The following is a 24,601-nucleotide window of genomic DNA, read 5'->3' as shown; positions in this document are numbered from 1 at the left end:
GCATGCAGAATTGGGGCTACCAGGCCTGCCAGACAGGCTGCTGCATTGCCAAAGGTTCCCAGTGCTTCCGAGCAGCTCCTTTCATTGAAGGACACTGGAAACCAAACCAAAGCCAAGTGTGTTTGCAGCCTTCATTGATGCAGAGCTCCAAACCTGAGGTGTCTGAAAAGCAGGTCAGCACTTCCTAAGTGAAGGACCAAATGGTTGGTAGATGACACTGGGGAAGGCATGCTGGTTCTTCCTTCTTTTATATGCCCTGGTTTTCACCACATAGTGATGCTTGCATGCTTTGCAGAGTAAAAGAAGTCTTGAAAGCAAAGCAAGCTGGTTTTGGAACTTCGAGAATTTTAGCCTAGAATCCCACAGAGAACCAGTTTTTCAATCTGTGTACCTTATGGTGATAGTGGTTATGTTTTGGTTCAAGTTTGCTGCAGGTGCTTGTTTACAGGTTATCTATTATTGACACCTGGGAACCTACCCCTGTTGTTTTAAATAGACTTTCATAGTTTCTGATCCCTCATATGTAGGATGAAAAGATCACGTTTGTACCCACACAGAACAACTTGTTATCATCCACTGCAGGGCTTAGTCACTGAGACAGGCCAATTCTATGCAACAGCTGGAGAGTAAGCAGTGCTTGGAGATCATATGGAGGAAAGTCCTGGAGAAGCATGGCATATCCCTGTCACACAGAGTCACAGCTGTATGCTGTGCCTGTGCCCAAGTGGGAATGTTCAGTGGATGCCCTGGTGGCAGCCTGATGTGGGATTTGTTGCATTGCTTACAAATTGAAAAAGACTTTTTTCATGGTCATTTATACGAGGTTACCTGGCCTTCTTCAAACCCCTGATTTCCCTTCAGGATTGAAGTATGCAGGACACCCCAGAGAGTGCCAAGAAAAGCAGTGCTGATGCCACATCATGGGACATCTTTTCTGTCCTAGGGTACATGGGAGAAGAACTGTTTTAGAAATGTTTATAAATGGGATTTACTCTTTTTTTTTATATATATATATATATATTTGCATGTGAAAACTGAGACATCCTCAGGCTCCTAAGCCTGATTTCAGAGGGCTTTAAATGGAGAGCACACAATGTAATTTAACAGGTTTCCACAAACGATTAGTGGTCTTAGGTAAATGTCTTGAAAGCAACAGGTTACAGTGTTAAGGTTTGTTCTGAAGATAGTGTGTCTAGATAAAGGTATATATTCCATATGTTCCCTGGAAGGACAGGTTAGAGCACTGCCGGAGGACATAAAAGATTTAAGTGGTTTTAGGTTAAAAAAACACTCTTAAATATACAAGTAACTTTTTTTCCTATTTCTTTATATGTTTCATGGTCTGCTTCTGCTCTGAAGTGTTTGTGACTATTGAGAACAGAATATGCTGGGAGGTGTTGCTTTATATTTTCACAGGGGAGGATTAACCTAAGAGTTATGAAATCAAAATGCCAAGAATGCCCTCTATGGATACCTAATGGCTTAGGCTATAGCACTGATTTACCGTCCTCCTCTGTAAGAGCTGATGATCACTTCTAAGCTGCCCTGTCTCAGTGCTTTGATGCCATATCAGTGTCATTCATTTCGCATGGAAACAGAGCTAATTGCATTACAGTCTGGAGAGCCGTTACCCATATTGACGTGTAATTTGGGTTTGCTCGGAAGAGGGCAGCAAATAGCTTTTAATCTCCTGTTTGCTTTTACTAGTAAAATCAACGCGAGATGTGGGCCTGGGAGAGGATGAAGGCAAGTGTGGTGTGTGTCTGCCCAAAGAGACTAAATGATGCTCTGAACTCAGTTGCCCAAGCAGCAGATGTGGCTTTTTTTTAACCTGTAATTACAAGTTTACACAGTCATTTTCTTGTTGGCATTCCAAAACATCAGACTGAAACAGAGATGGGAGGAAGGTGGGCATTGTCTTGCTATGGCCATGATGGAAATAGTGTTGGTTCTCTGTGGGGTGTTTAGTCTGATGAGCTTTGAAGGGATGAAACCTACCCCTTTGTAGGTGGGGGGAAGAAAAACCTTGCCCATCATCACTGAGTGGTGAGAGCAGTGGGTTTCTGCTGGCATGCCTGATGGAGGTGGGAAGGTGTCTGCAGGATGGGTAGGAGATAAGTGTTCTGAGGATACCCCAGGACTAGGTAGGACAGAGGTGCAGAACAGCTCAAAGTTATTTGGGTTGGTTCTGCGCATCCATGGGGCAGAAAATGCAGAGGCTAAACAGGCAAATATGGAAGCACCCAGGGAATTTAAATGTCTCTGCACTGGGAGGAGCTGTGGGGAGCTGAAGTATGGATTGAAGTACTGTGAAACACTGACATCTCCTGTTACAAATCATAGCCCTTAACTTGGTTGTCTCCCATGGGATACAATTAGTGTGTGCCTGTGTTTGGAGAGCTTTTTTCACCAGGGCCTTTTACCTCCAGCATTCTCAAGCTCACCAAGAGATGATGTGGGTGCCCATGCTTGCTCTGCATCTCCATTACCTGATCTTTCAACACAGTGTTAGCAAGCTAATTTTTTTCCCAGGATGAGGCTTTAATTCCCTCCCATTGATCATGGCCAAAGAAGAGAGCTCGAATGGAGATTTTATTCCAGAAACAATGACCCCCTTATGTGCTGTGTCATGATCTCTGTGAATGAACCTGCTGGTGAAATGAAGGCTTTTCCCCAGGCTGTTTTGTACTTTTCTCAGGTGAATCTTCTTGTTAGATCAGCTGCCTGGATTGCTGCAGGGAGAGAGAAGGGAGGTAAAGCATAAAATCTTTGTTCCATGGGGACATGAGACAATATGACAGTCAGTGGAACTTGGGCTTCATATTTAGTTTCCATAAATCTCCATGTGCTTCAGTGAGATTGTCCACGTTAAAGCCTATGAAGCAGAGGGAAGTTCCCCTGCACAGCTGCACATGTTTTTGTGTCTTGTAACACTTCAGGTCCAGTCCAAAGCCTCTGCCCTGAGCTGGCTTTTCACTTCAAAACAAAACTGGCGTCGTCTCTCTTACCTCATTCTCAGCTCTGCTGTGAGCTGCTGCCTATTCTGTTGGTACCTGCTCTTCCCCACCCTTCAGAGTGCTGTCAGCATTTCCCAAGTTGTACATAAAACATAGCTTGCCACTTTCCCATGTTTGTTCCTTTGCCGGCCAAGCTGCACCATAACCATCAAACTGATTAATTTGATGATCCAGTACAGAAGGCTTCGAAAGTGAGGCATTGGTGTTCTTGATCACTTCCTCTCCTCTTGTCCCCTCTGCCACTATCCATCAAGAATGGCATTTTAATGATCCCTTAGCTGCCTTTCCTCTTTTCCTGAGACTTGTAAGAGTACAAGAAGCAATGTTGTCATTTCTGTGCTGCCTACCCCTAAGTGAAGGGAACTACCTCCAAGTGCTGTGCCTGAATTTCAGTGTGCAAATTCCCCTGCAGTTTCCTACAGTGCTTCAGGTAGAGTGTTTTATATCTGTCCATTGCTGGTTCTTGGCCTGAGGAAAATGAGAGGAAACTGAGATGAAAGTTGGGCACTTGTATCCCCTAAACTTGTTCCAGTGGTTAATTAGCTGTGGAAAAAAATAGCATGTAATTTCAATCCCTGTTTGTCTGTGAGTTTCCAACATTCCTACCTTGCTTTGCCTTTATCTGTAGATGTCTGTGGGGCCCCATGTGCTAGGCACTCTACGTTCCCAGGGATGGGAAATTGTGAAATCCATGTGGGATGGGAAATTATCTCAGATGTTTCCCATCTTAGACAGGGGAAAAAAGTCTATCTTGGAAACAATTCAGCTGAAACCCAGGACATAAAACTGGTGCATTCATCTTCACACTCACCCTCCTGCCTACCAGCAATCCACTTCACTTTCTAAATGAAAAATTACTCTAATTGAAAAATTGGAGCTTCAGTATTTGTGAAGCTGAAAGCAGACATCTAAACAAGTGCACTGATTTATAGATACATTTTTTAAAATCCATGTTTCAAAAATACTTATACCAACTGTTCTTTGGTCTTGCCAAGTTGGGGGTTTAATATTAAAATAATAATTTGCTGAATGGTTTCCACTGGCTTTGTATCTTGCATGGTGAAGAGGGTCTGTCTGCTGAAGTGTCTTTCATTGCATGTGGTGAGACAGCAGAGGAACAGAAAGAGGAGTATGGGGTAAATTATCTATGATTGTAGGATTACCAGTGACCTCGTGGCCTAGTGGGCTGCTGCTGTTGAGAAGTGGCTTATGGTCCTACGGAGCCAAGCTTCTGTGGCCTAATTCTTTCTGAACGAGGCTGGATCCTGCCTAAGATACAGCTTTATTTTTGCTTTGCTGTGCAAGTGGATCCACCTGATGGAAGCTGTGTGGGACTTGACAGCATTTGGGGTTTCTCCAGCAGAAGACTTTTGTTACTCGGAGGCTGAGAGTTTATTAACCACAGTGATCCAGCAGGTCTTGGAAGGACTCCCAGGACCCCTGGAGGTGCTGAGCTGCATGTGTTGACATACTGGGAGTCCAGCGGCTGCTGTGTTTCTCTTATTTCAAAGGAAATGTCAATCAGAGGGGGAACATCTCCTCAGTTGGGAAGCAGCTGGAGTGCATATCAAACAGGACCTTTTGCTGGGGTAGGAGGGCAGGGAAGGCAGCAGTCTCTTGCATGGAAGGGAGCAGGCAGGGATCCTGATGGCTGATGCAGCACAGGGATGGCCTGGCATTAGTGCAGTCAAGAGCCATGGGCTTTCAGCCCACTGCAACCAGGCTGCAGCCCCAGAGGTGCTGGGGTGACATCTCCTTGGGCCGTGCTGTGGTGGCTGGTGGGAGAAGCGGGTGGGGTGCGATGCTGAGCTCTGGTGCTGCACAGTTAACAGCTGCACCCTGCCAGTTCCCTGCCTCCCTTGGCACCAGCAAGGTGTAAGGTAACTCAGTACTGAAGTAGGCTGGTGTGGAGCTGCACATATGTGCCCAGGACAAGAAGTGTGTGAAGCTGAGGGGTCATGTGGAACTTCTCTCCTTCCTGTTGTTAGAGCCAGCAGGAGCCTTGTGTAATTTGTGCCATGGTTTTAATGACTACTGATTAGGAGTGAGAACTTACTACAGTATGGGTGCTAGTTTGTATCCTTCTCTGGAGCACTTCTCCTGAATGCTTAGGCCGTGAGTGGATTCACCAGTGTTACCCATGTTGTATGAGACAGGCTGTTCTCCACCTGGCAGTTGCAGAGTTGGACTGGTGCCGCAGGGAGTTAACCAGGGTTGCGGGAGGGCATTGTGGTTGGGCTGTCCTCACTAGCTGCCCAGGGTGGCCAACAGTAACCCGTCCTCTGGTCTTCCCAGAGCAAGGAAGGTGTGACCTGAGTGCTACAAAGATAGATTGCTCCCTGGCAGGTGAGAGCGTTCATTGCTAACTGTATATTTGCTGTTGTGAACTGCCTGGAAAAGTTTCCTTGCCCAGCTAGGGAGGAAGAACCTCACTGCAGAGTTTATTTAGCATCGGCGCTACCAATGGTCAAAGCAAGCTGACAGCAAACAGCACACAGGATTAACTCTGTGCACATGACCAAAAAAACAACCAGGATTGAGCAGAAAAAAGGGCTAGACCTGATGGGCAGTTTCCTGGCAAAAGCAGCTTGATCTGGGCTGATTACTGAGTATTTACAAATGCTGAAGAAGTTGTTGCCTACTGACCTGGCCTAGTTGTATCCTCAGCAATTCCTACAGATGGAGGATGAGTGGCAAGAAAAACAAGGGAGGGAGGATCCGGTTACAGGCTCAGAGAGGAGTGCCAGGATTTCCTTTCCTGTCTTGGCACTGGCTTTCTGCTCCTCTTGCCCTGCCCTCCTACCTTTCTGGCTAATCCAGCCTTGGTTCAGAGTCCAGCACTGCAGGAAAGGGAGGCTCTTCTGTTGGAGTTGCTGCACCCAAGTCAGTGTATGCCAAGGTGTACATAAAATAAAAATAAAATAAAACATAAAATATATTGGAGCTGCTGCGTTTCAGCTTGCAATGGAGAGAAAAGCAGCAGAATTTGTGAGCTGCCATAAGGCACTCTGTAGCTTCTCAGCAAAGCAGCTTTTTCAGGGACTTTGTGCAGAAGGTAAAAGCTGAAGTCTATTTTATTGAGTAAGGTTATCAAGAAACTTAATCTAGAAAGTTAATCTCAGAAGTATGCTAAATTTGAACATCTGTGAGTGCTTTGAGATTTGTGAGTGAAAAATTCTAGGCAAAAGAAGAGGATGTATCTGTGGTTCAAAGCAGGGGCAAGGGTATACCTCCTGCCTACAGCTTGGCTATGCAAAAACTCCTGTAAAACTATTTCTTTGCTTTTGAAATACATTTGACTGCACTAAGTGGTATGGTGTTCTCAAAATGTTTTCCTTGGCTTATCCAGTGCCTCCTGGCTTCTATTTCTTCTCTTTTCCTTCCCTATTCTTCACAAACAATTCAGTTTGAACCTTACTTTACTTCGCTTAGGTTTAGCATTTCCCTCAAATATTTAAGGCTATGATACTTATCTCAAGTAGCAAGCCAAGGAATCACAGAAATTCTGTGTTAATGTCTCACTCTCCTTTTGCAACACAGAGGCTTCCTGGAGCAAATTTGTAGCTCTGCTTATTCCATCCTAACACAGCATAGAGGATTTGGTCTGTTACCTCTTGGATGGTGGGACATCTTAAAACAGCACGAGGCATTGTTCATCCTTTCACCTATCTTGGGATGAACCTGCTGTTTTAGGAAGTGTGGGAAACATACTTAGTAAAAATTAAAATATCTGTCTTGGTGACTTCTCATCAACAGATCTCAGAGGGCTTTGCCAAGCTGGATACTAGTTGCTACACCTACTGCAAAGATGGAGAAACTGAAACAGAGTTTTGGGATGTGCCTGCTCTCACAGAGCATGTTAGCAGCAAATCTGGGATTGAGCACCCCTGCGTCTTGCACCAGCTTTCTGGGAAGCAGGAAGGAAGGTGCCTCAAGGTGGCTATCTTGCATATAGCTCTTCCTCACTTTCTTCTGAATAATTTGCACACTGCAGAAGAGGGACCATGTTCCCTGTTCCTCATGGTTCAGTTAATCGGCAAGTTCTTTCTAGATTTCAGGAGGTCTGAGCCTGGAAGAGTTGGTGTTACTGCTGACACCAGAGTTGTGAGGGCAGTGTCTGTTTCCAGGCCCTGTGCTTCAATGGGCAGCTGCTGCCACCTCACAGAAGTCTTGTAAAATGCTGCTGTGAGTCTTCTCAAAATATACAAATCCTGGGCATTACAGGAATGACAGGGAACATGGGCATTTTTTGATGCGTGGTGCAGTTGGGAGCTGGTATATTGGGAAGTGATCTCTAACTTCCATCTTGTTGAGCATGAAATGTACGTGTACTGCAGTCTGGCAAGGTGCAGAATTAGCAGTGGGAACAGAGGTCTCCGGTCCCAAACACGCTTCCCTCAAGTGTGCACAGACATATAGGACAGTGTGCAAGGGAAGCCAAATTCTGCTTTTATCATGTCTTTGTGGCCTTGGAGTAACTTCATTTCTCTCTGCTATGCCATGGGGATGCACTCGGCTCCCCTACTTGTGAACCACAACACCCACTGAAGAATGTGTCTTCGAGCCCTCAGCCATTTTTCCTGGAGGCTGCTACACAAAGGCACTTGTGATGCTCAGAGAAGGGAGGGCAGAGTGCATGCCTGCCCCATAAGATAATGTGTCTCCACCTACGCCTGGCATGGCTGTATTTTTCTAGCTCTTTTGTGGTTTTGTTGTTCTCCCCTTGCACCCACAAGACTCTGCTCTGGCTATAGCAATTGGCTAAATCTTTCTTGTGTTCCTCCCGCAGGACCCAGGCACAAGCCCAGCCAAGCTTTTCATACATGTTTGCAGATGGACCTTTGCCCCTATGGTTTGCCTGGCCCCCTCTTCACCCGTGGACAGGCACTCCAGTGCATGAAGTGGACATTTTCCAGCCCTGAGCTGCCAGAGTTAATTAACCTTCTGCTAAGGCCAGGCCAGTCTTTCTGGGAAACTAGATCCATTGGGCTCTGCATTCCACAAGCTTCTCTTTGCCTGGCGTCTCATGTATCTGTACAGGCAAAATCCATTTCTTCCTCCATATACTTATGTTTTAGGATTGGAGGAGCATACGCCTGGAGAAGAGAGAAGGGATTGAGTTCCCCAAGTCTTCCTGCTGTCAGCAGCTGCCGGGAACTTGCCATGGGAGCAAAAACCAACCTAAAGCTGCTGGAGATGCCTTGGCTCTTCCTGGGCAGAGGATGCACACGTGCAGTTTTCCTCATCTCTGAGAAAGAGCAAAGTCTCTCCTTCCTTTGAGCTGTTTTTGTGTAAGGCAGCTGCTACAATTTCCTAGGAACTGCTTGACATGACTGGTCATAATGTTGCTCTCCAGTTTAGCCCTTGTCCTCTGTCTTCCAGCAGGCCTGCTCCACTTTCAGAGGAAAGCAGAAGATTTGCCTCTGGGCTCTGTTTAATTTATGTGCTACTACTGGTCAAATCCCTAGAGAATGATGTTCTTAATGCTGTTACCCTTTTGAGCCATGGGGCCCAATTCCCTTCTGTGCCTTGAGGTCCTTGAGATACTGTTCTCCAAACAGCCTGTGGAGACAGAGGTCAAGGATTGACTGGACTCTCACTGAAACACGCTGGGATGCAGTGGTTGGGTTCTTGGGGAAAACTGTAGAGAGGAGTGTTGAATTCTTCCCTGGCTGATCTTTATCTTAAAACAAAATACCTTTTCTGCACTATGCCCAGTGCATCTGTGTGTTTTCAGGCTCGTACCACCTCTGTCACTATGCTTCATCTCAGTATGGGATAGTGCTGGTGCCAGAGGGAACAAACACTGGATTGTTCGGTCTCCCAACATATACATACCTGAGTCCCGCTGGTATCATGCTGTATGAGGCCGTTTATCTCCTCCTCTGTGGAGCAAAATGCTCCCTTCCAAAACACCCTAATCAAGCAGAATGCTGGCCAGACCTGTTCCCGTTAACTGAGCCTGTCTTTCCTTGTAAGAAAAAGAAGTCTAATCGTGCTGTCTTCCAAAAATAATAATTAAAAAGTATAAGCTTGCATGAAAGTGCGTTATGCTCTGGAGAAAAAAAGATAGGGACCTTTTTGAGTGGTGCTGGGGGCAGGATACAGAGAGTTGTTTGCTTAATGTGAAAAAAGCCAGAATTTACCTGCGCGGTCTGCTCCTATTTGGATAGAGGCTACAAATCCCCCCTATCCCATCTAGCACTGTGAGTTGCAGTAAATCAGGACAAGCCGAGAGGGGTTTTTTTGTGTGTGGGTTGGTTGTTTTTTAAAGGGCCTTGATTGTCCAGCTATTTTTCTCCCTTGGTGCTGCTTCACGCCACTTCTGACTTTGATTAATAGGTCTCTGAATAAAATGTTAATCTAACTAGGGGTCCTTGGCCCAGCCCCCCTGCCCTCTATGCCGTGCTCCAGAAATATCAGAGAAAACACACAGAGGTTTTGTCTCCCTGCAGAGCACTTGTAGCTTTTGATTAATGGGTGGAAGGGCCCAGCTCCAGGTTTGTGGCATCTCTCCCGACTGCAGAAAAATAAGCAAAAAGTCACCAAACATGACACAGAGAAGGAAAGTCCCAGGAGATGCAATAAGAAGAAAGAAAGTAGAGAGAGTAGCTTATAATTCAAGATGTACCCCACTTTAAGCCTTGGTATTTGCGAGTCTGAGTTCAGACCTTCATCTCCATTTTAACCTTTCTTTATAATGAGCTCAGACCATGTTGCTGGATTCAGCAGTTTCCAGGCTCTGGGACATCTTAACTTCTGATATCTGCATCATGAACTAGTTTGCACATTGCCCTGGACTGACACTTCATGTGCATGTGTTAAGAGTGGTTAAGATGGCTTAATAAAAAAATGAGACCTTACACTTCAAACAGGACACGTGTTTCCCCTCTTCCCCTTCAAACTCTTGCCCATTCTCTGAATCAAACTTCTTTTGGAGCTTCTGAAATGATCAGAAACATGTGTTTCATTCCTGTTTTCTGGCCAGTACTGAATTCAGAAAGGCTGTTCTTGTATTACTTTCATGTGGAAGCCAGACCTGGTGGAAATTTGCTGGATTCCTCAAGGTGGATGATTTGGTAGAACTATGTATGTAAGAAGCTGCTCATGCAAGGGCTTGTCTACATGAGGTAATTAGGCTAGAGTGAGTCAGGAAGTCAAACTGAGCTACTATGTTATTCCGAAACGAGTATCCACTGAAGGGCTCATCAAAAACGCTATTCCTGAGGCAAGCCCCAGGTAATGGTGTGGGATGTGCAAAAAGTGTGAAGGAGAGTGAAGAGTGACATGTGTACCATCTTCCAACTCCCTTCCCTTGCAACCCTCCTGTGGAACTGTTAGTGTCGTGCTATGTTTGTCCATTTTCTAATGGAGTAACTGGAGCAAAGCTTGCATCACTTAGTTGCTGATCACAGAGCTGAAAGATGCAGGCTGAGCTGTAAGGTAGGTGGGATTTCTTGTATGTGTCCCCAGTGTCACAACACTCAAACTAGGGGAAGCTCACACCATTGAGAAAAGAGGGGGGTGGGGGTGGTATATTACCTGAATATTTTAAGCCTGGGTTTTTTTGGTCAGAACGTGTAAAGGGCTTTAATTTGTGCAGGTGCAATACTTCTTTGTGCCAAGCAAAGTCCTGCATCCTCAGCTACTAGAGAAATCTTTCAATTAACAAAAATCAACCTTGATATGAAGAGATTTAGTCTTTCTTCACCTGGCACCATGTGGGATAAGGACAGTTACTGTATGGCCTTTCTTCTTCTCTTGTCATCTCCCTGGAGGCCTTGTCAGTCCTTGATGACCTGTCATCCAACTCACTCGACAACTGACATGCCTGGAGGATGCAGCCGTCCCTGCTGACAACAGCTTTGTTTCCCATATGATGGATGGCTTTGTGGCCCAAGCCTCATCATTGTCCCCTTGCCTGTGGCCTTGCTTCAGTGATTCTTATCTCTACCCTGGGCATCCACTCCCTGAAAGGAAGGTGAGCAGTTGCCAGTGCTGTGCCTATTCCTTGGGTGCCTCTCCAGGAGTGGGGTGGAGGGAAGGACAATGGGCATCCCCTCGAGACTAAGTGGAACCAAACTGTGCTGTTTACCCAGGCCTGTGTGGCATTTGGCTTTTATCTGCAAGGGGAAGGCAGATACGAGGGATTCTTTTCATTAGTCAAACAGTCAGTTGTATGGGCAATGTGGAAGCGCTCGTGTAATTACCATTCTCCAGCTCTCACATCCCTATCTTGTAAATCACCAATCCATCACAGCCCTCCTCCTCGTACTGTTCTATAATTAACAGGACAAACTACAGGAGCATTGTCATAGCTCCCCATTTACAGAGGAGGGACAAAGACTCGAAGGAAGAGTTCAGTCCTCTTCAGCTTTTTTCCTCCTCTCTTGAGCTCTTTTTCTATATCTTCTGATCCATCTCATGACTCTAAAGATGTCTCACCTGCTTCTCTGAATAGCACTTATTTGCAAACCTACAATCAACACAGAAAGAGTGGCCACAAAAGGACAGACTCAAGGATTTTAACCCTTCTTGTTCCTCTACAGATGTGTGCATGTGTGCTCACTCCCTCCCACTTGTAAGGAACACTTCAGTTCTTCTGAACAGACTTTGGACCCTCTGCTAATGAAAATAGGCTGCAGTTGCCTCATCCATTCCTTTATGATAATATGCTGGGGATTTAGCTCCTAGCAAATGGTCTGCTAATGAGTTAGACAATTCCTGGGGCTGGATTACGAGCTACAAGGGAGATGGAAGATTTCCAAAGGGTGTGGTAGTGCAAAGATTTGGGGAGTTACTGATACTTTGGTGTTATTGACCCAGGAGCAGATTTTGGCTCAGAGCATGAAGATCTACTTTTCTTCCGTATTGGAGGTGTCAGGTCTGCTGGATGAAATGTATACCCTTACGTTCTGGTAGGCCAGGCGTTATAACAACAACCAACATTGCTTATTTAACCTCCGTCTCTAAAATCTTCTTTTCCAGCTCTTGTGAGCTGTAAATTAGACCTGTCCATCCCTTGGAAACCCTGGAGAAGTGACCTGAGGCTGACCTCCAAGCCGTGGGGGCACTTCTTAATGCTACCTGCATCCCAGTGACCAGGTCACCTGTATTAATATCTGAGCACATTGTGATTCCCTCTTGTGAGGCCAGTGAAGCACAGGGTGTCTAAGCTCTGCTTGGAAAAAGGCTTTGCCACTTCAGTACGTTTGAATGGAAGGGGGAAGACCTGTTCATGTTTATTTTACAGCCCCTTTTATTGACTTGATTTATAGCCTGAGGCTGTGAGTTAATTGAGGTCTAGTCCAGGAGAGGGCACCTGGGAAGGGGCGGTGCTGCAGTGCCACCAGGGGGAAAACACGCGGGAAAGTGCTTTTATAAAGCACAATTTGTTGCTCTATGACAGCAAGCCAAGCTCTTGCCACCAGAACTGGTTGTTCTGGCTCAAGGAACACCCTTAGCTCACTGTGGGTGGCAAGGACTAGGGGGGCAGAGGTTAACCAAGAGAAGGTGCTTTTTCTTGGTGTGCCCTTCATTATAGCATTCTCCTGCCTGTCTCTTATGGATGAAACCTAGTCACCTGTATAAGTGCGACTGTCATCGCCTTCTGTAATGGAGACCTGATAGGGATGTTCCCATAGCCTGAAAGCAGTTGCCTTTCAGTGCACACCTCCTGGGCCTGCAGAGCAGATGCCAAGGAGCAGGGCTCTTACCCAGGTCAGCTGGCTCCAGACAGGCCTGGGAAAGGGCTTCTTCGGCCCAGTGTCACTCCAACAAACAAAGAGGAAATTCTACTGCTGTGGGGGGCCAAGGGCTAAGCCTGTTGTAAGTTGGAGGGTGGCAGACTGATCTGGAGGGGCTGGTTCACCCTTTTCTGTGTGGGAAACAGTGTTGTGGCTCTGGGGTTTGCACAGCTCCGTAGTGCAGGTGCTCTGACAGCTCCTGAGCAGTTAGGTATGGAACAGGCTGGACCTGAAGGGATGCCAACATCTCTGCTTGTTTTTCTGAGCTAGTGGGGTATGAACACCATGTGCTGTCCCCCCAGAAGCTGTGCTAAGAGAGCAGTGTTTCCATCCTGTAACACCCCTGATAGGCCAGGGGCAAAGTGACAGCAACTTCTCTTGCCAGGCTGGCTCTGCCACAAACACATATGCCACTCTCAGCTGTTTATAGCATGCGTGTATCATAAATAGTACTATGCAGCCATTATGTTCTTCACAGGGAGACCCTTCCTTGCCCCAGGAAGGCCTTTTTAGCCTGGTTTGTGCCAGGGAGGGCGAAGGGAGTAAGATGCTGTCAGATGAACTGCGAGGCTTCCTTCCCTTCCCAGGCTTGCATGGAGAATGTCTTCATTCCTAGTGCCCAGCCCACTCCTTGGATGGCTGGTTCAGTAAATTCCAGCTGAATGGGACGGAGCAGCTATATGCTGCAGGTATGGAATCAAAAGAAGCTGAACTTGTTGAATGATGAATATCCCCAAGTCCTTAGTTGAAGTTACTAAAAGGGATCACCTAGCTCACCTCTCTCCTTCCACATAATGCTAAGCTAAAGCTTGGTAAGGAAGGCTGGGTTTTTAGGGAGAGGCAATATCCTTTTTCAGATAAACTGATACAGCCAGGAAAAGCAGAAAAGCTTTGGATGCATGAACCCTTCTTAAAATCTGAGTACAATCTCAATAAGCTTTTCCATCTGTAGGATATGTGATCTCATTTCTGGGCCTCAGAGTTATAGTTTGGTGATTACTTTCTTTATCTTGCATAAGCTTGGTACTAGGCACTGTAGATCAAATCCCGTTTGCAAGAAGGCACATTTTGCAAGTGCCTCTTGTCCTTTGAGCCCTAGTTGTATTTGCTCTGTGATAAAGTTGTGCCTTCCTTCTTTGCTTTCAACTACTTTGCACTGCTTTTTGGAGGAGCCCCTTTAGAAAGAGGCCTTGCTGTAAATAAGAACCAATTTCATAACTTAAATTCTGTCTGAATGGTGAAAAGAAATGTTGAGATCAGCTAGGCCAGAGTGAGCAGAGCATATTGATCTTAGCATATTGCTGCACTGGCCCTTTCCCTACTCCAGAGGAAAGGTCCAGAGTTCAAAGGCTTGCATATGATTCGCATAGAGCCCTCTTCCTCTCTCCTCATCCCCTTCATCAGCCTCATGGGGGAAGCTGCCCTGCTAGTCATAGCAGCAGTCTCCAGGCAGCACCTGCTTCTCCACCCAACCTGCAGTGAAAACCTGAGCCCACAGAGGGCTGCAGCAGGGTGCTGCTTGTCAAGGGAGCCCGATGGGTCCTGGTGGAGCTGAACCTCCCAAATTCTCAGCCTGCTGGTCGGCTGATTGGAGCTCTTCAGCAGGGATCCATGTTCCTAATTCATCACCAGCTGACATGAGCAGGAAATAAAAAGAACAATTTACCCTTCATTTCTCCTGTGCAATGAGCCCTTTTCTTCAAGCCATCAGTCCCTTTATCTAATGTCATCAGAGTGGCCACAGTATAGCTTGTTTTCATCTGTCTCTGGACATTGCTTGAACTTTCAGGGCCCTTGTTTAGAGCTGGCCAGATAATCCCTTCTTTCACTCTGAACAAACAGAGTGCTCCTGGGCTGCTCTGCTCTTCCCCTGCCCCATTGTAGTGCAGCAATACAGGGACTGATACACTTCAATATGTGCTGCGGGGGCTGTTCCTTGAAGACAAACCCACAGATGCTGGTGATTTTTTACATACCTTTGATCAGCTCTGTTCTTGCTGGCTGGAGAGCAAGACTAGCATCCCTGTGAGTGACAGGGGTGCTGAGGTTCAGAACGGCTCTCGCAGCCACCCCATGTGCATGATTTTACAGTGACCATGTCATCCCTTTGCAGATGCGTGGCGTACCCGATCAGACTCGGGAAAGGAAAGAGATGGTCTGTGCGTTATGTTTGAGGCCTTCTGACACAGGTTGGCAGAGGCCTGGGGTCTTTTCCCTCGCTGCTCCCACCAGACGAATTCTCCTCCCTCTGGTCGGCAGAGGGCACCAATAACCTGGATAGAGCCGTTGGGATGCACTTGCTCTGCTACTTCCAGGGCCGAGCAGGCGAGGAAAAAGGGACGTCCTACTCTAGGGCAGATTTCAATGACATTTGGATAGAAACGTCTCCCAGCTGGATCTTCCCTCCAGTTGCTCTCTCCAGCCAGCCAGTCTGGGGGAATGGCTCCAGGGGCTGTTCCCACAAAAAGAATTCTCTGAATCCCGTCGCCTGCCCTTGGAGGCTTGTGCGCTCAGACTGTGCCCTGCTCATCTTTGCTGCCAGTGTCTGAAGCAACTGTTGTTCAGAGGGTCATTGGCTGGATTGGATCCTTCTGCCTTTCCTATGCTTCAGGTAGTCTGGAGATGTTTTTCAGGGAGCACATTCCCAGATCAGGGTGCAGGTCTTCTGCATTTCCCTGGGTGAATTTCCCTTAGATCTAGACAGGCAATTTAAGAGTTAGCACTGGCTGTATGAGCACTTCCTACTTAAAGTTTGTTTGGCTTTTTCAGACACCATCCCAAATCTGACCATCACAACTCTGCTAGAACTGTTTGCTGTTTTCTGCAGACACAGATGAAAAAACACAGGCAGTGCTGCAAGGGCAGCTGTGAGGCCAGATGTGCTGCACTGACTGGCACTAATGACATTCCTTATAGCCTTCTTGCCCTGGTTTTAAAAGCATGTGGTATCTGAGAAAACATTCCTTTTTCATTGTTTTTGTTATATCTCAGACTCTTACTTCCCTCATGGCCTGCTGAACATCTTGTTGTATGGCCTTTTTAATGCAGGATCCAATTCCACATTACATGTAATTAAAGCAGCTGCAAAGACAAAACCTATCTCCCTTTTCTCTTGTCCCTCCTTTGCACTAGATCTAAAACATTTAATTGCAGGGGATGTTGATAAAAAGCAAAAAAGAAGTAAGTTTTCTCTTTTTTACTGTAAATTATTTTCCCAACAGCTGAACAGTAGAGAGTGAAGCCAGATTCCCTTTTCATTTCAAACTGCTTGGCAAGTGGTGTGTAGAGAACCTCGCCATCCTTCAGCATGATCCAAATGAAGCAGTCCAAACTTAAGAGTTCAAACCAGCTCTGACTGTCAGGCTTCAGTTGTTTCCAGCATGTCCCTGTCAGAAAGGCATGTTTCAGTACAGCAGCTGCAGTGAAACTGGTGATGAATATTGTACACTTCTGAGTTATTGTCACAACTACATTCTAATCTCTGTTCCATGTATGTTTAGTCTGGAAGAATGGCACCAATTTTACCAGACTTATTCCAGGTTCACATGCTGTAACTGAGTTGGGGTCAGGCTGACTGATGTCTCAGCTTTTGTTCCTTCATGGTTTTCTTTCCCCATTTTAATTCCATCTGTTGCTTTACTAAATGTAGTTGATCAAGGATGAGCAGGGGAAAGTCTCATGCATCTGCTCATGCATGTCACCTAAATCCCAAACCAAATGTGTCAGGTTCTTGATCTCTTTTTCATTCATTGCTATGTACTGTGTGTTGTGGTTTAACCTCAGCCAGCAACTTGAACTAGAAAAGCAATAGAGGCTGGAAGGCTACAATAAAGCCATTCCTCAGAGGTTTCTTTTTCCATATGGAAAGTGGGAAGGTTCTCTATTAGAGCTACTTCTTTCTAGTCTTCTGGAGTGTTCTTCCTCAAGCAGAACAAGCATAATGTAACTGACTTTGAGTTATGCTGGCTGACTAAAACAAGGAAGACTTGGCTCAGTGTCGAAAATGACAGATGAATTTGTAACTGTATTTAATCACTATTGATATTGGCATGCTATTTAATTTATATAAGTAAGGAATCTTTCTACCAGTCAGTACAGAAGTATTTATCTCAAATTCATTGATTACATATTAATGCTGGGCATCTATAAAAGTACTTGTCCAGAATTGAATTAGAGATGTTTCTGTAACTCCAGAAGACAATTAGTGCTTCTGGAAATTAGAGCTGGTGAGTTGGAGCAGTGAGCTTTGAAATATGGTCTGTATAGATCTACTGGATGTGAATCAAGCCAGAAATGTGTTTGCAGATGGACGGACAGGGCACAGAGAACCAATCACAGGTGATTTAGGTTAAGGTTCATCATCTTGCCGTGATTTAATTTCATATAAGTCTCTCAAAACAGCTTGCTTTGATCAGGAGAGCAGGTCTTACATATTCATATCTTCAGTATGGCACCAGCAGAGCCTGTCTATATGTCTCTTCAATTCTTAGCTTGCTGGTTATGTTTCTGGAGCCAGTTGTCCCAGAACAGTGCAGTTCATTACTGTCCTGATTTCTTTCATCTCCACAAAGTTGTCACTGACTAGATCGCCTGTACTGTGGAAAGTTAAATAATAACCTCGCTTCATGCTTTGGATTTGGCCGGTGAAGAGCATGTGAGCTCAGAGCTAATGTTTTCTGTTGGCACCTGCTGTTCATCCACATCTGGCTATTGCTAAGACTCTGACACAGGAAAGTGGTTTCAGTCTTCTGGGCTGGAGTCAATGTTTAGATTGTACTGTTTTTTCTTCGTGGAAAATCTTGGTGCAGGAAAATATTTCCGAGGAAACTGTATTACTTCTAGTGCAGCCTGGAAAGGAACACTAACATATTACCTTTGTGAAAATTGTGTTTCTCTCCTAAGTGGGAGTTGGATTCTGCTATAGAAATCTTTCTACAACGTAAATACTTCCCAGGACATGATGATGTCAAAGCAGATTGTCCTTTGGACACTTGCTATGGAAGAGACTTGGATTCACTAATGCATGGTTTAATGCTCTACATCAGGATCCTGCGAGTGAAGTTTAACTGCAGTTTAATGCAAGACCATATAGAAATGTCAAAGGATGCTTTTTTTTTAATCATCATAATTTAAATGCCGAAGGTTGTCTTGATTTCCATTACAGTTGCAAAAGCTTTTTTGGTTTGGGTGTTTTAATTTGGTGGGCTCAAGTTAATGCCAAGAGGAGGTAGTGAAAATGCTCTCATGCCATCCTGTTTGCACAAATGTCTGTGCCAGAGGTTGGATTTCTTACACAGGAATGAGACCAAGAGCTAAGATATTACACGTTTTGTAGAAACAAGAAACCAAAAAGGATGAATTCTCATCTCCTTCGCACTCCTAAGTGTTTCTTAGGAGTAATCCCAGTTCGTGTGTGTAGTCCAGTCTCAGTGTGATTACTGCAAGATAGTAATCAAAACTATGGAAGGATTATGTTTTTTCTCCTGGTTCAGTGATTCCCCGGGGCTGTGATCTGCCAGGTACCACAGACATTGGGATTCAGAGAGGCTTTGAATCAAATGGTGTGAACCTTGTGGCTTTCTTGGGAGAAATGTCTTCTCGGGTGGCCCAGGGTTGATGGGGTTTGGGCTTGGTTTATGCCCAACACACTTCCATGGTCAGCTTTGGCCAGTTTAAAACAAGCCACGTTTATTTAGAATAGTCCTGCTAATACATGAGAGGGTGGAGGACACAGAATGCTGGTACAAAGAGAAACCCTGCAATGAGGGCACTGCCCCAGCGGGACTGTGGGGAGCGAGGGCAGAGAGAGGGAAACAGCCCACACAGCTAATTGAAAGTGCATCTTCCTGTCAGTCATGGGGCTTGCGCATCAATCATTCTGGCACCAACAGGATCTGACATCAGTAGGGAATTAAATAAACTCCTCTCTCTTTAGGGACCTGCTGATGGAAACCCGTAGGGGGGAAGTGAGCAGAGAAGAGCAGGAAGCGTGTGCGTGGGGGAGGAACAGTCTCAATTGTCCCCTGGGATGGTGCAAGTCTGTGTCCTTCCTCTTTCTCACAGCAGCATGTACAGCTGAAGGGATTTTTCAATGAGTCCCCCAAAAGGTGAATTTAAAGCTGGTAACAGGCCAAGCTCACCTCAGTTTAAATAAACAAACTGCAATAACTATCCTACGGTGTATGCCCTGAGAGCTGAGTGATGCTCTGAATAGCTGAAAAATAGTTTTCACCCTTGGGTGAAATTAGTGCTATTGGACTACAGTAACTGAGAGAGAAATCTGGACCAGAGTGTCAGAGCAAAACACTGGGAAGAGAAAGTGAACTAGAGAAGAGGGTTAGAAACAGAGACCCTGTTTTTTATCCTGCTGTGAATCTCTATGTGAATCTCTGTGTCTCTATGGTGAATTACAATGTGATGTGAATTAAGATATTGCAGATTGGACCTGGCTGAAATCAGGGGTTCAGTGCAGATAAAGTGAGTCGTATCTCCATTAGCAGGGCTGAAGTGGCTCAGAGTCAGTGTGCGTGCACGTGCGCTTGTGTGGAGGGCCACAGAGCAGCTGGAAACCATTCCAGGCACTGACAAGTCCCCCGATGGACCTCTACTGACATGGAGCGGCTTTGGTTTCAGGAAAGCCAAAGGGAACCTGTCACTAATTAGACACACAGCTAATTAACGAGAAGCAAACAAAGAGCAGCAGCTTGTGTTTTGGGAAAGCTCAGCTTTAGTAGCCAAGGACGTCTGCTCCTCCCTTTCAAACCATTTCAAAAACAAACAAAGCGGGGGAGACTTGCATTTCAAAGCAGTGCAAACACTGCCAACCTCAGAAAGCCTTCCAGAAGGGATGCCCAAGAGTGGGATTTAGCAGTGAAAGGAAAAAGGGCTCTCTAAGTGTAATGAGACCTTCCCTGTCCCTTGACCAGGGCCCTCTGAATCCCCAGTCTGCATCTCTTATCTATTAGCTTTTAATTTTTCTTTCTCCAAATAAACACTCCTGTTAAAATTTTGGGGGGGGTGGATAAGGAAGAAAGGCAGGTGTGGAAACATGAACTACCATTTTGTGCTTTGCTATTTCCCAGGTCTTAGAGGTTTGTGTTATTTCAATTTAAGCACCTATATTGTGCATTGTTTTTATTGATATTGTATGCTGCTTTGCTGTTGCAGGATTGGCTAGAAGGGTAGCTCAGTAACATAAGTAAAAATTACTTAGACTGTCTAAACAGATGCTGTAGAGTGGATGAGGCTCTGTTTGAGTTCTTTCAGCACAGGAGGAATCCAAAGCTGTAATCCCAGATATGAATCCTTCAATGACCCTGAGACAGCTTGCTGTGGGCCTGATCCTCCAGTGAGCCTCGTCAGGGTCCCAGGTCCTGCTCACAACGATCATTTTGACTGCCTCCAAGTACAGCAGTGCTAGCAGGATTCATTAACTAAGGTTTGCAAAGTACTTTGAACATGAAACACGTTCAGAATGCCAAGTTATGTGATATTTGGTGTATTTCCTAGAGCCATGTATGTAATTAAGGGAGAATCTCAGCTTTCAGAAACCAAGGCAGCTTCTAACCCTCCTTGTCATAGGAAAAAAAGTAGTCTGGAAGGCAGGACTGAAGGCTCAGAAATTAGAAGGCAAATTTAAAAGAAAACAACAGCCCACCAAGCTATGCTATCTTCATACTAAGTTCATGGTTTGGGGCACTAATTCATCAAATTGAGTACTTGGATTTGACATTATGTGCCTGTGCTTTAATGTTTTCTTAAAAGAAAATGTAGTATTAATCTTCTTGTGCATTCAGTATAGAAATTATTAAGTCTAATAATGGAGCTGTCTAATGTGGAAACGCAACACAGCATTTATCCTCAGATTAGCCTATCAGCATATTTTTGGCTGATAGGCTGATTCTTCCTTCATTTTGGAGGAAGGACTGTGTTCCTGGTTAGGGAAAAGGCTGGGAGTAACAGGTTTAGTCCCAGTGCTGTCAATGGCTTCCCGGATGAGCATCCTGTGGTCCTGCTGGGATCAGAGTCCCCAACCCCACAGGGGTGGGATCAGGCATCAGCTCTCTTCCAGACTGTGATGTGGAGTGAAGGATATCTGCATGCTTCCATGGAATGCTGCAGCGTTTAGCTCATAAGTGCTTTTAAAGCACTGTAACCTCCTTGACCAGACGGAGTTATCAGAGCTCCTGGTGTTACACTGTGGTAGTAGATCACCACTTGCACTTATATTAGGTATTTTTTTCAGCACTCATCTGTGTTTGCTGCTTTACGGCCTGATTTGAAATTGCCTTATACTCTGCTATCAGCACGGGTGCTTATTGCTGTCAAAGGACCTGCTCAAAGAAGCAGCAAAGACACAGCGGGATTCCTTCTGATATCATTTTGGCTCAGGTCTCAAATATGTTCCAGTAATTAAAAAAAAAAAAAAAGGAGAAAAATGGGAGAAAAAAGAAGGCAATGGCTTCGGGTTACAACAAGTAAGGAGCATATCAGCTTTTCCAGACGCAGATTGATTTTGCTGTGCCTCTCCCCATAAATATCCTTCGCTTCTGTGAAAAAGCTGTTGGAAGCAAATACACAAAGCACTTCATAAAGAAAACATTGTGTGGCACTTCAGTTTCTCTTTGTGAGATGCTACTGAGCTGTTTTGTTATTGAGACACTGCAAAAACCTAGCAAGGTATAAAGCAGGATAAGAAGATAATGAGAACTTTCTATCCAGCCAGCACACACTGAGAGCTGTTTCAGATGGCATCAGGTTTCTTTAGCCTCCTCAGAGCTTGAAAATGTGCCCTTGATTTCAGCCCACAGGAACGTGGGCTTGTGCTGCTTTATTGTCTAATGGATTTTTCACTTGATCTCCTCATGCAAACACGTTCAGCATGTGCTTGGGTCACTTAGAGAAAACTGAACCCCACTCATGTTCTTAGAGTGTAATCCCTTGATATTGATTACTGTGTTGCACAGGGGCAACAGGTAACAAAATCCATGTGGATTCAGACTGGCAGCTGATCGTCCCACACACACACGGTTCAGCTGGTGAGCTCTTTGCAGAGCCTGCTTTGCCTAATCACTAACCACTGGTGTATGAAACACATAAATATGTTGGAACAGAAATACCGGGCTGCAGCAGTTGTTCATATGAAGTGAACAGATGCAATAGAGGATTTTACTATGGACTGTATTCCTTTCTAGATTTATCTTGTAGGCAGCTCAGGGTAACCTTTAAGCCAGAGCATGAGAAAAAAGCATTTTGTGAAGTAAAGGCAAGCAACTAATTATAAAGTGTATAGGGAAGTGATCTAATCATTTGTAAAACCAGCTTTCCACTGACCAGAACAACTCTTTGATTGGATTTTACATGTGGTTAGGGGCCACATCTTCTGTTTCCTAACTTTTTTTTTTTTTTTTTTCTCATTGGAAGCCTCATTCTTCTGTGTAGCTTTTGGGGACTATGCAATATTAATTTGTAATTCAAGTGATTTGTGGGGGATACATTATATACTTTGGTCTGAAGGGAGCTAGGCATCTCAGGAACTGTTGTAGCCTGAGGCTGATTTCTAAATATAAAGTATCCTGACATGATCTGTAGTGTTTGAATGTCTCCTTGGTTCAGTTTAATGGGAGCTCAAATGCTGGCAGTGTGAAACAGAGGAAAATGGACTAATGGGAACCCTTACAAACACTTGAGTCAAGATGAGTGACTGATTAAAGGTATGGTCTAGTACTTGGTGATTGCTGGGCTATAAAGGGGCATCTTGTGGGGGGAAGGAGGGGAGATGCCAACTGGCTTTCTGCTCTGCCTCCAAATATAGCAAGCGCAGATTTTGCACCTAGATGGTAGAGCTGCACATACAATACTGCTTATGCAATAACCATGCACTAGAGTATGAAGGTACAACCCGGGATACTTATGGGAAATGTGTCCCTTAAGATCACTGTATCATGTTACTCCCAACAACAAAAATATAAAAGTGGAGATTTGGTCTCAGTTCATCTTACATGAAGCATTTGCCAGTTCTCTGCTGTTAGATAATTAAGAGTATTTCTATTGAGTCCCATGTGTACCCCTTAAATGAGCCTGTGATTTCTAAAAGCTGTGTTCCCAGCAAAATAACTTGGATGATTTTGGCACCCTCATTTCCCAACTAGGTACTCGGAGACTGTCTTTTTTTTGGTTTGGTTTTGTTTTTTTCCACAGCATTTTTATTTGGGGTTGTTTTGGCATGAATTTCAAACTTGAATGCATCTGTATCCCGAGGCTATCTTGAGGATCTGATCTAAGAGGCATCTTTACACTTACCCTAAAAGGTTGGAGACGGTATGTGCTGTTAGCTCATTTAAGACCTACAGGTTTGTAATAGACTTGTATTTACAGGTCACTCAGGATCTCCTACTAGCTAGTGAAAAAATGACCTTGGCTGTAATGCCAAATGCTGCTGAGAATCATTATATCCATCAGGATATTCATGGCTTGCACTTTAAAATTGTGGTTTTGTTTGGGACAAGATAGTCTCAGGGACAAGTGTGTTTGAATAGTAAAGAAATCAAAATCTAACACACTGAAGGGGTTTGTATCTATGGCATTTAAAACATGTTGCTGGCAGATGATATATTGTTGCTAAGGGTATGACAGATTTGTTATTAATTATTAGTTCATTATTAGCTTTATCTAGTTCTTCACTCAGTTCTATTGTATTAAACACAGTAATACTTGGATCTTCATCCAGACTTAAAGTTCCCACCTCTTCTTTGGAGAGAGAATGAATTAAGACAATGTTTGTTAATTGATTAACCTAGAGCTGTTTAAAAACCCAATTGTCGAGATGTTTAGGGCGGGGAGAGCTAAGTCACCAGCCAGCTGCCCATCTCAGCTGGCTCCACTATAAAGAAGGACAGATTTCATCAAATGATTCTTACATCAGCCCCATCTTTTAGCTGACCAATTACTTTTAGAAACCAGCATTTGCAGAGCGGGGAATCCTCCATTTTCTTGGGGAAAAAACCTTGTTAGTCTGGATTTTAGAGAAAAATTGTGCTGCTTTTTACCATTTCCTGAGCAAAGCAGACATAGGAGAGCATTCCAGTAGATTTTTCTCCTGCTTGAGATATATTCAAGGTGGTAAATGTACACTGGCAGTGTTGCAAATGGAGGCTTTGCATAGCTGTATGTTCCCTTTCTCCCTACCTCTTTCAAGCTTCAACACATGTGAAGCCTGAAAATCTCAGATCAGGAGATTTTACATGAGAGCAGCCAGATCTCTGGACATTTTTAAACTCTCATTTCTGAAGCTGCAGTGACATTTAGAGGCTGCTTTTTTCACAGTTTGGCTCCCCCGTCCCCAAATATTGTTTTTCATATTGTATGCTAATAGCCATAGTTGGGGCCATGGATTATAGGAATTTAAGCTGCCACCTTATAAAATGTTAGAAGAATCCAGTGGGACATTCAGAACATGAGTGAATTTGAGCCAGCTGGAAACGGAATACAGGAGGTGGATTTTCTCCTGGAGGTATGCTAATAATTTCTGGTAAAGATCAAAACGAAGGACAGTTGGGTTGCTTTTGGAAGGCACTTGGCTATGCATGAAGAGAATTTCTCTTCAGCCACGGCTTGACATCAGGAGGTCAGGACATCATGTTTAGTGGAGATCTACTCTCCTGTTCTGTTTGCCACCTGGGGGAGTGTATTTGCAGGTGTGTGCTCTTCTTAGGGCATGCCACCGGACACAGAGAGAACTGCATGTGATGCCCAGAGACACCAGTTCAAATGCTGCAGTTGCTTAGTTCCACAGGACAAGCAGAGCTCGGGGAGGGGGGATCCCAGGACTGGCAGACA

General features: G+C 44.9%; 1 long non-coding RNA gene across 1 annotated transcript; it reads left to right on the top strand.

Annotated features, from left to right (window-relative positions):
• The first annotated feature begins 959 nt into the window (after window positions 1–959).
• LOC115614623 lies at window positions 960–20,401 on the top strand. The gene is made up of 3 exons (XR_003993787.1): window positions 960–1,127; window positions 18,768–18,772; window positions 20,390–20,401. It is a non-coding gene; the product is annotated as an uncharacterized LOC115614623 (long non-coding RNA).
• The last annotated feature ends 4,200 nt before the right edge of the window (window positions 20,402–24,601 follow it).

The sequence above is a fragment of the Strigops habroptila genome, chromosome 11 (assembly GCF_004027225.2).
Source record: "Strigops habroptila isolate Jane chromosome 11, bStrHab1.2.pri, whole genome shotgun sequence".
Lineage (NCBI taxonomy): Eukaryota > Metazoa > Chordata > Aves > Psittaciformes > Psittacidae > Strigops > Strigops habroptila.
Note: the sequence above shows the minus strand (reverse complement) of the source record. Positions and strands in the feature narration are given on the sequence as shown.